We start from the raw sequence: 15,306 nt of genomic DNA on the forward strand, positions 1-15,306 counted from the left end.
TAAGAAATTTCTGCACAGTGAGCTAACAAAGAATTTAATAAGCATATCATATATTAATGAAGTTCAATAGAACCAAATGCGACATTTTCAGGAGGCTTTTAATTACAGTGAGGAAAGGTATTTCATTGCAATGTTTCAATATCGAGAAGGGAATCACAGTTCACCAATGGGAACCATAAGACCATTTCTTTCTCACAGTTGTGTCTGTTACTACAAATGTTTTAATCTTAACTCTGTTGCTTCTGAATAGTCTCTATTATTTTCACATAAGTAAGCTGATCCAAAGGCCTTGCGCTTCCTTTATGCTGCCTTCCAGAATGATGTACTTTCAGTGAAGAATAGTAGGAAGATTATTTATAGAAAAATAACATTCAAGCCAATAAACCAGGTCTTTTTCTTGCTCTGTCTAGAATTCTGTCCCTTTAGATAGCTGAGTATTTTATGAAGTAGTTGAGCAAACCAGCTTGTATTGTGTTTTACCTCTTCGAGCAGCATCAGGGGTAAAGGGCAGGATTCCTTGTTCCCAGGGTTGCTGCTGGGAGTCGTGTCTGCTTTGCTTAAGAGCTGTATTGCAAATCCTGCGGTAAGCGGTAACTACAGGATTGTCAGTGATGCTCTTCCAGAGGGAGAACGGATCTGATGGATTATGCAAGGACAGTTTATGCCAGAAATAAGCAGGCTGAGCCTCGATGCGTGAGCTGCCCGGGAACCCACGCTTTGCTGGAGAAGCCGCTTTCTGACACATCAAGCGGCAAGCATAAATGTCACAGCGACAGCCGTTCCGGAGAGCCAGAAGACGCCTCCATCCCCCCGCGCCCCTTCCAGAGAGGGCCAGGAGCAGGACCCGCCGCCTCGCACGCGTGTAACCTCAGCCGGGGCTGCGGGCTCCGCCGCCGCCTGCCCGCGATGCGGGGCGCCCCGAGGATTGGTCACTCTCCCCGTCAGTCCTTGTCGCCTCCCCCGCCGGGAGGGACCGGCGAGGCACAGCGAGGGGCTCCCCGGCTGGGAAAGAGCCGGGAGGCGGGGGGAGGCGGCATCGGCGTTCAGCGAGGGGGAGGAGGCGGCCGGGAATAGCGCGGGGAGGCAGCAGCATCCCGTGTCCTCCCCTGCACCTGGAGCAGCGACGGGAGCAGCTGAACCCGGGGCTCCTCTTCCCTCAAGGTAATGCCCTTTCCTTTACTTATCTCGCCGCCTTGACCGTCGGCTCCGTTTCCTACAGTGGCTTCTGCCGCAATCGAGTGGATTAAAAAATAAAACCACTGACTGGAGACTGTAGGGAAGGGATCTGTTTAGCCCTCATTAGCATCTCTCTTCTGCTCACTCGCTGTTTATCTATAAATAGGTTCCGAGGGATCACAAGGCATCTCTTAGTTTGCTTGCGGTCCTAAGAAAGTCCGCAGCTTTCCTCTCTCCCCCTTTCCTATCAGCGCTATGAATATAAGTTGTTACTGGATTACTTTCCCAACCCCGCTGCAAAATGACTCTTAAAACTGTATGCTCTTCTTCTTCTAGTCTAATGTATAGGATAAGCACTGTGACGTGGGGAATGCGGATTGCTAGAATTCTGTAGCATTTGAGGGTTGCAAATATCTTCATGCATTCAGGAGGGCAGATGAGTGGAAAACGCGTGATTAATATTTACAGTGTTCAGACAATCTGTTACTCTGTAATGTAAAGCTCATGGGAGTCACCCTTGCAGATAAGGCTACTGAACTGTTACCCTAAGTTAGAACACATTATGTATAGTGACATTTGCAGATCTCTTTTACCCATAGAAAGAGGATGCATACTGACATTCTGGAGAAACCATTCTCATGCTGAGCAAGAGCACAGTCCCCTTTCTTCAAATGCAATATTAACTATTAAGATACAGCTAACACAGAGCTGCTCTGGGAACTGTATAGACTTAGCCCTTCCAGCTGTCCCACTGCTTTGTCTTGTGATATTTGCTTTCCCAAGCATGTAGCAGGAATATTAATGGGACCTTACTTTCTTGGGGCTTCACAGAAAATTAATCAAAATTTTTTACTTGCTGAGAAATTATAGAGAAGTTTTGATTGCATTCCTGATATAAGTCATTTATCTCTATCCATCCTTACAGTTGCTCATGATGATTTAATGATAATTTTAGTTTTAGAAATGTCTTGTGCAGGTGTTATCATTAAAGCATTATGTACACATTTAAACATATTTCTAGAAGTATATCAATAGTATTACTATGAAATTCGGGTAAGTCACACATAATATTCTAAACTTTCACCTTTCAGGTAGCTTGGCCTATGCTTGTAGGTGAATTGACATGTTTTGGTAACTTTCAGCAGAAACAATTCAGCCACTTTGGATTAAATGGAGAGTGGAAGAGAGAAAGAAGAAATCCTTTTTGTGTTACTAAAAAAAGAAACTGTCAAACTAAAACATCATTAACTTAATTTCCAGACTGTAGACAGAGTGTCTAGGCATAGAGAGTTGCAATTTGGTATGAAATCAAACCATCTTGTGAAGTGTCTTTTTAACAATGGAAATTAATTTTGATTTGAGTGCAATGTATCTCATTAAAAGTCAAGTTCCATGAACATGCATATTCCCTTGTGTGGAGAGCTACATGGGCCTAGGTGACTTAATCATGCAGTAAGTTGTGAACAATGGGTGAATGTTGCCCTAATATTTTGCAACTTGTTAGGATAAGATTGAGGTAAAGGTATATATTACCTCTGTAGAGGTTGTCTTATATAGGTACTTCCAGGCAATCTGAAATTTTCCTTTCCATTTAAGATTTCAGTTTTTCATATCTGTAAAGTGTACAGATCCATCTATTAATCCCTCTTCGCTTAATTTAAAATAAACTATTAATAATTTTTAAATAAGATAATATGTTACCAGAAAATGACAACAACTTGGAGAAAACCTCACTCTGAGAAAGCTTAGCAACTAGAAACTGAAGACCATTTCCTTTAGTGGAAGCTATAGGCAAATATCAAATAGAAAACTGAGGGGGAGGGAAAGCTGCTTTTCAAAATAAATAAAAGGTAGTGAATGTCAACTTCATACTGACATTCATCAGGATTTAAAAATGTGGTGAAGAGCCAGTTCTGTCTGGCATATGAAGCACTACTGTTTTTCTGTGGAGGAGTTGGTTTGTTTGTTTTGTTTTATTTTTCTTAAACTAGTATCTATCTGTCTATTATAATTAGTATTTAGTACCCCATATTTCCTCTGACAGGAAAAAACATTTTTCTGCTTTTTCTTTAAGAACAGCCGATGATTTGTCTATGTAAAGAAGTATGTAATCTTGGGCCATTACATGATCATTTAACAAAGTAATCCTTTCCGAAGGTTTGATCCTGCTTTAACTTGTGCACATGAAATGTTTGAAAGTGGAACAAAAAGTCAAAAGCAGCTTTTAGAAATGATGCCAAATGATCCTCTCTAGAGAGTGGTCGAGAGTAGGAAAACGAAAGCAAGGACAAGCTTCATTAAGGCCTTAGGGTGGGACAGCTTTCTGCTTTTTACTATAAGAACTGAATGAGAAAAATAATTTCCATGTGTCTCTATGTTGCTGTTTTCAAAAATAAGTTTGCATCCCTTTCTCTACCTGTTCATTAGCTTTTAATTTTACTTTAGCTATTTTGTCATTAAATAAATTATTCTTCATGCTTTGATCTCATATATAATCTGAATGTGTATTCCATTAGCTTTTAGGTGTTAGGAAGAGCTCCAAAAAGGCAGTAAACTGTCCATCATGGAGTGAACGAATAGATATAACTTACTGGAATCTGAACCTTTATTGGGGATAATTTTTTTCTACCTTTTAAACATGTTTTATGTAATTATACATTATTCCTTTATGTGCAAATTCTCTTTTATTATTAATAACTATATCTCATTGCTTGCATTGCTGGTTGTGGCTATCCATGTTTATTTGCACGTGCTTGGATATAGTAGGAGCAAAGACTGCATTAATATTTCAACGATCAAGCACAAGTCAGTCCCTGATTTTATGCCTAAATATCTGTTTAGTTTAAAAGGAGGACCAGGGAGAATATTCAGTCCTTATTGGATGCAAAGGGAACAACAGTGACAATGGATGAGGACAAGGCTTCTTTGCCTTCTTTGCCTCAGTCTTTAATAGCAGCTTAAGCAACTTAAGTAAAGTTGCTCCCTGTGTGTACATACCCAGCAACTAGAGGAGCAGAACAAAGCTCCCATGATCCAAGAGGAGGTAGTTAGAGACTTCCTTGGCGAGTTAGACACACACAAGTCTATGGTGCCAGATGGGATACACCCAAGGGTATTGAAGGAGCTGGCAGATGTGCTTGACAAAACCCTTTCCTTCATCTTCCAGCAGTCCTGGCTGACTGGGGAAGTTCCACTTGACTGGAGACTGGCTGGTGTTGTGCCCATCTACAAGAAGGGTCGCAGGGAGGATCCAGGGAACTACAGGCCTGTCAGTCTGACCTCAGTGCCGGGGAAAGTCATGGAACAGGTGATCTTGAGTGCTATCATGAAGCACATCCAAGAAAACCAGGTGATCAGGCCCAGTCAACACGGGTTCACAAATGGCAGGTCTTGCCAAACTAACCTGATCGCCTTCTATGATAAAGTGACCCACTTTGTGAACAAGGGAAAGGCTGTGGATGTATCTTCTTGGACATCAGTAAAGCCTTTGACACATTTTCTCACAGAATTCTGCTTAGGAAACTGTCAGCCTCTGGCCTGGACAGGCACAAACTCTCCTGGGTGGAAAACTGGTTGGATGGCTTGGCCCAGATAGTGGTGGTAAATGGAGTTAACTCCAGCTAGAGGCCAGTTACAAGTGGTGTTCCCCAGGGCTCAGTGCTGGGTCCAGTCTTGTTCAATGTCTTTATCGATGACCTGGATGAGGGGATTCAATGCACCTTAAGTAAGTTTGTAGATGACACTAAGCTTGGTAGAAGTGTCAACCTGCTGGAGGGTAGGGAGGCTCTGCAAAGGGATCTGAACAGGCTGGACCCCTGGGCTGAGACCAATGGCATGAGGTTTAACAAGGCCAAATGCCGGGTCCTGCACTTGGGGCACAACCCTGTGCAGTGCTACAGACTAGAAGAGTGGCTAGAAAGCTGCCTGGAGGAGAAAGACCTGGGGGCGTTGATTGACAGCCGACTGAACATGAGCCAGCAGTGTGCCCAGGTGGTCAAGAAGGACAATGGCATCTTGGCTTGTATCAGAAACGGTGTGACCAGCAGGTCCAGGGAGGTTATTCTCCCTCTGTACTCAGCACTGGTGAGACCGCACCTCGAATCCTGTGTTCAGTTCTGGGCCCCTCACTACAAGAAGGATGTTGAGGCTCTGGAGCGAGTCCAGAGAAGAGCAACAAAGCTGGTGAAGGGGCTGGAGAACAGGCCTTATGAGGAGCAGCTGAAGGAGCTGGGGTTGTTTAGCCTGGAGAAGAGGAGGCTGAGGGGTGACCTCATTGCTCTCTACAACTACCTGAAAGGAGGTTGTGGAGAGGAGGGAGTTGGCCTCTTCTCCCAAGTAACAGGGGACAGGAGAAGGGGCAATGGCCTCAAGCTCTGCCAGGGGAGGTTTAGGCTGGATATTAGGAAAAATTTTTTCACAGAAAGGGTCATTGGGCACTGGAACAGGCTGCCCAGGGAGGTGGTTGGGTCACCATCCCTGGAGGTGTTTAAGAGATGGGTGGGGTGCTCAGTAACATGGTTTAGTAGTTGATAGGAATGGTTGGACTCAATGATCCTGGAAGTCTTTTCCAACCTAATTATTCTGTGATTTTGTTAGTTCAACCTTCCTATGTGACAGTGGAGCCTATGGAGCCTACAGCTACCTGCAATGGAGAATGTGAGATGCTTATTCCTTTTTGCCATGATAATTTCAAACATTATGCAGTTTCATAACCTCTTTCACGATTAATGTTTGTGATTTTGCTTCCCCATAAGCAATGCCAGAGTAGAGATACAGTATGTATAGAGTCTCAGCACCTCTGCCTGAGAAGAGGGAAAGAGTGAGCCCAAAATATGCTGCTGGAATTCTTACCTAAGTAGCTGTCTCTACTGCTCTTTCTTCCGTTTCCGTGGAGGGCTGAACCTGTAATCATTAGTTTGAACATTCAGCTTGATTTTAAATCCAGCTCTAGCTCTACGTGGTGATAATGGGGGTTTGGTATCTCCACAAGACTGTATGTATTTTGTTAAGTTGTGCCCTGAGAAAATTATGACTTATGTATTATATGACCTATAAATTCTTAATACTTAATTGGTTCTGTCCTCCATTTAAATAGTCATTAAATTTTATAAATTATTTTAAAAGGTATTACTGAAGTAAAATTGGTATTTACTGCAACAAGATTTAAGTTGATATTTTTCTCAAAGCCGTTCTTTTTATCCTGCTGTATCTTAAGCTTATTACACTGAAATGCTGCATCTTCATGTTTTAATCTTCTTGCTGTTTTTCTATGATGGTTGTCTTGTTGCTGAAGTTAGAAACCCCTGGGGATCTATGCAATCTGTTTAATCTTAAAACAGGTTGAGTTTTATAAATATTTCTAGAAATTATTGGTAGAAATGTATTTCCCTGTTGACAAATATGGTAATTTTAATAAAAATTCCATGTAAGGTCTTCCATGATAGGGCACAGATCAAGAAAATCACAATGGCATATAAGCAGTTAAAGATTTTCAAGATATTTTAACGTTAATTGATTTGACTTAGGAAAGATAGAACAGTCTAAATAATATATATATAAACCCCAATACTTAATATACTTATTTATTTAACTGACCCTTGGAAAACCTATAATGTCTCCTCTTGGACAGCAATTGGATTATAACTTTTTGTAAATTGTAGTCACAAGACAAAATCACATCGCTGTGTATGAAATAGAAAATGTTGCACTGAAGAAAACAAATCCACCACAGTTCTCCACTTTAACACTACCTCCTTTTAAGTGTTAATATGGTCAACACAAGTCATTACATCCCATTTCAACATCCAAGGTTTTCAAAACTTGAATGATAAATATAACTTTTAAGCAATAAAAATTCTTTAAGGCTAACATAATTCCAAGATTAAAAGCTTGGGAAGGCAGAAAAGTTTAAAAGCTTTCTGAGTTTATTCTCAAAGTTTGCATAATTTCTTGAAATATTTTAAAATATGCATAGTTAAAAATAGGTTTGTTAACTTGTCAAATATATTTCAGAAAATTGTTCTTTATTCCTAAGAACATAATGTGGGACACCATCTTTAACCTTTCATTACAGAAAGATATATTCAAAGCTTGCTTGATTTTATGGAGGGTTGTATGCTAAACAATGCAAAACAGAACAAGGTGCAGCTCTTGCCTGAAGAGTTTGCTGTTCAGACAAGAAAAAATAAAGCTTTTGGATAAAGATTAACAAGAAGACAATTATTTTATTTTAAAAAATATTTATTTAATTCATGTTGATTTTCTGTACAAAGATCCTTGCTTCCAGAAATGGAAACAAACTACTCTGTCCTGTAAAACTTACCCATTGATATAGTATTAAATAAGAAAATAATATTTTATGGGGTATTATTTATCTAGGTTAAAACTGGGTGTAAAAAGTAATGTGTACAGTTTATGACCTAAGTTTAAAAGGTACAAATATAATCAAGAATGTTTATGGTGTTTTGTTCATTATCAATCAATGCAATTTTTTTGTTTAACTTTTCCTTATAATAAAGTATGTTTCTGTTGTAATCTGGAAAGTTTGCATTCTAGACATGTAAATAGAGGTCTATACAAGCTTCTTTTGGACTAATATGGCTTTTTTGTTGTTTATTATTTGAAAATCAGCTGACTATTAACTAATGCAGCTTTCCGTTGACCTCTGTAACCTGAGGCAAAAGATCTTTCTTCTTGCCTGTAATTAATTTTTACGCCACTATATGAGTTCAGCTGAATATTAGCCACTTGCTTCTGTACACAGATGTAGGTATAGTTTTCCATTTAAAGTTATAAGATTCTTTTGTGAGGATTCATCTTAAATACACAAAGTTGTAGGGGTGGGTTATTTGTTTGACTAAGGTATATATATGTTACATTAATGCATAATTAGTAAGGCACAGTATACCATGCAATGCTGTTGTTGAGAAATAAACCCTATCTTTATTTTAAGACAGATGAAATAATTAAATTTCCAGGTTTGTCAAAGTACCCTTTCCTAATCAGCAAGGAGACTTTGGGGCATTGTTTGTTTGTTTGCATGTTTATAAGTATCTTTTGAATCCCTTTGAATCCTAACAATTTGGGCATCTATCCTCTAGATATGGCGAGAGCATAACTCATGTTGCTATGATAATATTGTACCTGCTACCTTAGCCCTCCTTAATTTTAGGTAGGTATACTAAATGTATTTTCATTTTCCTTTTGTAGTAGGAAATGAAAAAAATATTGTCGGGTTTACGATGAAGATTACTTTGGTATTTGTTGAGGAAAGCAGAAATTTACAATTGTTGCTGACTTGGACTGGCAGGCCTAGGCCAGGAGGGCAGCCTCATTCTAAAGTATTTTAATGCTGTTAACTCCAAGAGTTTCCTGTAGGAGGTGAGATCTGACAGTCAGTATTGGTGCTTGGTATTAAGTCTGGCTGGTGGTTCATGTATCGTGCAAAATAGAGCTTCTTCCTTTTCCACCTGTCTCATAAAATAAACCTCTTTTCCTGATATTTGATTTTAAAAATCAGAATGACTGGTTACTACCATTTATATTGAAGTCATTCTGGCGTTTTTCATTGTAAGACTCTCTTTTCAGTTATAATTTTGTAGCACTTTAATTATTTCAGCTGCAATTCTCCATGACAAATGTTAACTCCAGAAATGTTTTTCTTTAAGAATATCTCAGGAAAAAACTAAAGCAGTTGTTTTTGCAAGTAAAACTAGAAGGGTGGGGGCAAGAAATGAAAAGTGTAGTGTTGTTCATGTTACAATCTATTAAACCCATTTAATACCGTTAAATTCTATAGTAGTTGCTGTTGCCATCACTTAGAAAAAAACTCCTTTATTTATAAGGTGATGAATCTTCCGTATGGCATTTTGCTTCAAATCCTACATGCTGAATGGATCTTTATCAGGAATGCAATCATTTTAGTGATATTTCCCTTGCAGTTTTCCTCTTCAGCAGTCAGAAAACTCTTTTCCAGTCAAAAAAAAAAGACCTGAAAGCAAGATGATTGACTAATCTGTTCTCTTGGCTTTTACAGTGCTAAGTGCCCAGGAGCAAAGTGGAGAATGTAAAAACTCGACCGAAGTGCAGGGTGATTTTGTTTGTTTGCTAAAATGATGCACTTCTTGAAATACTGTTACTGTGTTCAGAATGATTTCTTAGGGATATGTGTACAGATTGCCTTTGCTCTTTCTCTCCTTTAATGTCTTCTGGTTAACTAGTTCTTACATTAAAGTTATAATATCATTGCAGAATTTTTTATTAGCAACTTCAACAGTCAAAGGGGAGAGTTTATGATCAAAATCTCATTTGGTAACATTTTGCAAATTAGCCACCTTTCTGAAACAGATTGTGGACAAATACGTCCTGTGGTGTGGTTGAACTCTGCCAATGCAGTTTCAGTAGTAATGAATACATATTGTGTGTCATCTTTTTTTCTTTTCCAAACTTGCTGAGGCAGTTGTCAGAAAAAAAGCCCAACATATTGCTTTGCTAAATTGAAGTAGGCTACAGAAGGATGAGAACTTTCATGATGCACCCTTAGGAAGTTTGCGGACGACACTAAGCTGGGTGGAAGTGTTGATCTGCTGGAGGGCAGGGAGGCTCTGCAAAGGGATCCAAACAGGCTGGATCGCTGGGCAGAGTCAAATGGCATGAAGTTTAACAAGGCCAAATGCCGGGTCCTGCACTTGGGGCACAACAACCCTGTGCAGTGCTACAGACTGGGAGAAGTCTGTCTAGAAAGCTGCCTGGAAGAGAGGGACCTGGGGGTGTTGGTTGACAGCCGACTGAACATGAGCCAGCAGTGTGCCCAGGTGGCCAAGAAGGACAATGGCATCTTGGCTTGTATCAGAAACGGTGTGACCAGCAGGTCCAGGGAGGTTATTCTCCCTCTGTACTCGGCACTGGTGAGACCGCTCCTTGAATCCTGTGTTCAGTTCTGGGCCCCTCACCACAAGAAGGATGTTGAGGCTCTGGAGCGAGTCCAGAGAAGAGCAACAAAGCTGGTGAAGGGGCTGGAGAACAGGCCTTACGAGGAGCGGCTGAGAGAGCTGGGGTTGTTTAGCCTGGAGAAGAGGAGGCTGAGGGGAGACCTCATTGCTCTCTACAACTACCTGAAAGGAGGTTGTGGAGAGGAGGGAGCTGGCCTCTTCTCCCAAGTGACAGGGGACAGGAGAAGGGGCAATGGCCTCAAGCTCTGCCAGGGGAGGTTTAGGCTGGACATTAGGAAAAAATTTTTCACAGAAAGGGTCATTGGGCACTGGAACAGGCTGCCCAGGGAGGTGGTTGATTCACCTTCCCTGGAGGTGTTTAAGGCACGGATGGATGAGGTGCTAAGGGACATGGTTTAGTGTTTCATAGGAATGGTTGGACTCAATGTTCCAGTGGGTCTCTTACAACCTGGTGATTCTATGATTCTATAATCTCTTTTGGGAGGGAGAGGTCTCATTGCAAAAGGTGTATTAGCACAGATAAAATATTAACAGAAAAAAAAATCTACTTGTACAAATTATTTTCTGTATTTCCAAATTACAGCATGTTATACTCAGAAAGTTCTGCAGGTAGAAGAAACAAAATTACTTCCTATCAGAGTTTCCATTAGCATCTGCCTGTGCTTCCAGTGCACTTCCTTTTTAGTTTGCTTTGTCATAATACTGTTTTCTTCTCAGAGAATCAATTTGTACCCTAACTAAGCTCCTTAAAAGCAGAATTATTTTTTTTCCTTGAATCACTAGTAGTTCCATGCAGTTTCTTCCTTTTTTATGCTCCAATTTCAAATCTAGACCTGACAGGAAATTACTTTCTTTTGAAAGTTATTTATGAAAAAAGATACATTTAGATTTCTTGCTTAATGTGGTATCATAATAAAACTCTTACCTGGATTTTTAAAACCTGAAATTTTAAGTATGACATGCTCTTCTCTTATTTTTTAGCTGTAAAAGATAGGACTGTTTTCAAGGATTTTTATTTATTTATTATTTTCCATCTGTATAATTTTTTTCTAGTGTTGAAAAATGCAATGGCAAAGCCACAACTCTATGAAGTTCTATACTACATCTAAGCTGTGAATATTTGGAAGAATTAGAATGTAGGAACAACCTGGAGAGTTGTTTTTCTTTTTTTAGTTCTGTAGTTAGCTATGCCAGAAAATGGGTTTGGGGAATTAGGAAATATTTTACATATTTCATATCAAAATTCTCTTGGGTTTTGTTCTTTTTCCTTATTCCTGTACTCTCTTCTGTAATAATGCATTAACAAGCAAATTTCAGTTTAGGCCTTTGACTGTATCACTATTTCTGTGAAATTGTAATGTTTTATTTCAACTGTAAGCATCAACAGAAAATAGTGTTTTGAGAGATTTCTGTTCTGTGATATTCATTTCAGCATCATTGTTCAAATGTACATTACCTTTTAGAATAAAATTTATGTATTATAAAGCCTATTTCAGGATAATGGTTGTTCATAATCTTGTGTATAGTTTCTTCTTTCCTTAATAGGCAGTGGTGAGTTGTTGCTCATAGAATGTGAAGAGAGTGATAAAAATAATTTTATTAACAAAATTGTAAAAACCCAATACATTTTCATGGCATAGATGTCATGGGCATAGGGTTCTGATATTATTTGTTTATTGTAATAGATTTCAGTGAGAAATCTACTTGGAAGACAGGTAAAACATTCTGTGAACTCTGAGACGGATTACGTGACAAAATTTAATAGCAAATCTGAAATTGCATGTTATCTGGAGATTATATTTCCTTTACATATGTGTCCCATTTATTCTCATCCATGTTATCGTGGTTTTAATACAGAAAGGGTTCTTTTCTCAGATCATTACCCTATATCCTTTTCATTGATTCCTATTGCATAGACCGTTTCAGCTGCTACCAAGAGATTTACCAGGGCAGTCTCATGGCCTCAGATAGCGTTGTGAGAAACCAGAAGCAATTGTTTGTGAATCTTCTTCAGACATACCACTTTTATGTAGATGTAGTAGACTGACAATGAGACTTCGTAGCAGCAGAGCTTAAAAGTCCTGCTCTGGTCTGTAGTGGAGAAAGTTGCTGTGTTAACAATATTTTTTCGCTTCAGAAACCAAACAGTTAGTGAAGTCGGTTATTTCCATGTAATCCTGATTTTGTGGTCAAGGCTTTTTTTAACAAATTCTGAGACCAAGTAGTGTGAGTAATATATGTATTTTATGGTTGCTTCCCAACCTGACTAGTCAAATGTAATATCAATTTTAAGTATAAACGGTGCACAGTAGTTCTAAATCCCAAAGTATCATAGGTTTTTTTCCACCAGAAAGTTAATAAGCTTATTTACAGCTATTTCAACTGAGACAGTGGTCTATAAAGGTCCAGGAACAAGGGTGGGACAGTTTGACTTCTGAGAACGTATTTGTTTCTAGTGAAGCATCATCATTTTATTCAATCTAGAAACTTAAAAAAAAAATTATTAACTTTACATGTCATATGTAGATTTTTGTTTTGTTAAGTTATGGGTTTAGATTTCAAGACATTTAAATGTCCTTATCTTCAAATCACAAAGGCAGTACATTTAGAATTGGGTTTCAGATTACTTTGTTTCATGTTCTCAACCCTGTGTTGGATTAATTTGAATGGAATTACAGAGTCAAAGATTTTAAAGGATCCAAGGCATTTAACATATACTTCTGGTCCTTTCAATTTTATTTATCTATTTGTTTGCATTGTTATTACATTTTGAATCTATGCTTAAAAATTATTTTTGGTATACAAAGCTCCGCGTTGTCAATTAATTTAATGGTTTTCAACATTGTGTTCTGTCTTATCCCTCTATGTTTCATCTGATATTTTGGCAAGACTCTTAATATGTTTCAATACTTCTCTTGCATTGCATGAGATCTGAAATTTAATAATGCAGTTCTCTGTCTGGCTCTGTTTGTTATTTTTTAATAACTCTTTGCTAAGGACGTGTAAAGTTGAGAATAGTGTTATTTTAAACTACTATTGCCAACTGTATGCAACATTGTTTGAGCTATTACACAAATAATTAAATACTTTAATTTTGATTTTTTTGGAGGGAGGACAATCCCGTAAATTCTCCTTTCCTTTTATTATTCTAAATCAAATGCATTGACAAATACTTGGATGTGGTGCATCATCTTCCTTAAGTCAATACGAAGCATAAATTTGGTCTCCTTGGGATATCCACTCTCACTTTAGCCAGGTTTTTCCCAGTTACCTATTATTTCTTCTTCCTAGTTTAGCAGATGTATGCCAGAGGATCAAAATATGAACTGTGCCATTCATTTCTCTGCCTAGTAACTCCCTTGAAATTCTTCTCCTCTGTAAAGCTCTCCTGTAAGTAAAAGCTGGTTCAGCATGCATTAGCTGGGACTGCTGACTATTCATTTATGGAAATGTCCACAACTTAACTAGCTCATATTTAATGGAGCTCACCACAGTGGATTACTTGATGCTATGGCTAAGCTGATGTACTGGCACATTGCTACCACAAAGGGTGTTCCCCGCTGCTTGGGTGAAGAGTGAGTAGGTTCAAGACTGCTCCTGTGATGAAAAAATGTTCTTTGATGGTTGTTATTTCTGTATGCAGAACCACTCTTGGTTGCATCTGCCAGTGACACACCCTGTGGCTGCACAATTCATCAGTTCTACACTAGAAGAGCAGCAGGCATGCACAGCTGGAGACAAGGAAGACTAGAAGTGAGGCTGCTCTTTTTGCAGTACTCAACCTTGTCCATGTTTTGAACTCCAAACTCAGGCAATGAGTTAAAACAAGAATACAAGAAGAAACAGCATGGCATAATTTTCTCAGAAACTCTTATAGGTCTATGAAACAACAAGCTAGTCTTCAACATGAGTACTGACTAAAGGTTTTGCACCTTTCCAACCCTTTTCTATATCTTCTCACAGTTCTGATTTGGCTCTGATCGAAGATTGTTCTTGCTGTTAGTCTGTCACCTTAGGATCTGATCTCCATCTTCACAGAGTATGTATGTGCATGAAGTTTTCCTAGCATGAAAAGTAATGCTACATTTACTCAAAGTAAATGGAAAGTTTGAAACTATTTAAAGAGCATTATAAACAGATGCAATGCTTTAACAAATTTTAGATCAAAATCACTGCAATAATGACTACTTTTGGATAGGATCGGATGTCTTGGGTGAACACTGCTTGCTTCTTAGTGTTAGAAGTCTCTGTTTATTTAATAATAAATTATTGGCATAATTTTATTTCTGACTCCCTGCATAATAAAAACTGATACAATACTTGTATATTGAAAAAATACACTAACCTGAAATGTGTAACATGGTAATGTGACAGCTTCCTTTTAATTATTGTTGCATGAGGCTAAGTTTGATTATTTTGAAATTATGGAAAGTTCTGCTGTATTTTTGCTTTGAAAGTTGGAAACTGAAATTCCTGCATTTTCCAACGAAGAGAGGCCTTGTAGGAGATACTCTCCAGCTTTACGTGCTGCTGGATTTGCTGCTGAACTTGAAGTTTATCCCTGAGCTTATGCGTTTCCTAGGGAATTCTCCACTTTAATCATGGTAGTAGAGTTCCTTCTGAATAAAGAGCCAATTTAGTGCCCAAAAGGAGCAAAAGTATATTAAAAAAAAAAGTATAACAAGTATGTAAATATATCCAATCTGTAGCAAGAAAATGGGTTGTGTGATACAAAGAAAGGGAAATAACAAAGCTCAAAAAACCTGCCTGTAGTAATACAATTACACTATTGCTTGTTGAATCAAAATAGGTTTATACAGTACCTGTATGCTAGCCAAGTAAACAGAAGCTTTTTTTGTTCTTGCAAGTTTTCTTGGTGTAACCTTAGTTTCACAGATAAACATGCAAAGAAAATGTTCAGCCTATTTTATTCTTTACGTGTTTTCTTGGGAAATAAAGCAGTGGTAGGTAATTAACATTGTGATGGTGTTATGTTGCTGGTTTTGCTAAGTAAAAAGGCAACATACATGCTTGAATAGTTCTTTTGACTATATGTTCAAGAGCAAGCTAACTTTTAATAGAGGGAGGGCAATAGGTTCCAGCATTAGAAAGTAAATTCTGTTTGAAATGGGTGTTATAGTGAGCATCTTGTGACCCTGTGGAACAGCATCGACTGAGA

The 15,306-nt window shown here is 38.6% G+C and overlaps 1 protein-coding gene across 2 annotated transcripts in view; it reads left to right on the plus strand.

The window, feature by feature from the left end:
* The first annotated feature begins 907 nt into the window (after positions 1-907).
* Positions 908-15,306, plus strand: part of FMN1 (formin 1) — a 186,915-nt gene continuing 172,516 nt past the window's right edge. For both annotated transcript variants that reach the window (XM_069858209.1, XM_069858210.1), the window contains exon 1: positions 908-1,161. The gene's annotated coding sequence lies outside the window, so the exon portion shown is untranslated. The remainder of the gene's footprint in view (positions 1,162-15,306) is intronic.

Source organism: Phaenicophaeus curvirostris, chromosome 5 (assembly GCF_032191515.1).
Source record: "Phaenicophaeus curvirostris isolate KB17595 chromosome 5, BPBGC_Pcur_1.0, whole genome shotgun sequence".
Classification (NCBI taxonomy): domain Eukaryota; kingdom Metazoa; phylum Chordata; class Aves; order Cuculiformes; family Cuculidae; genus Phaenicophaeus; species Phaenicophaeus curvirostris.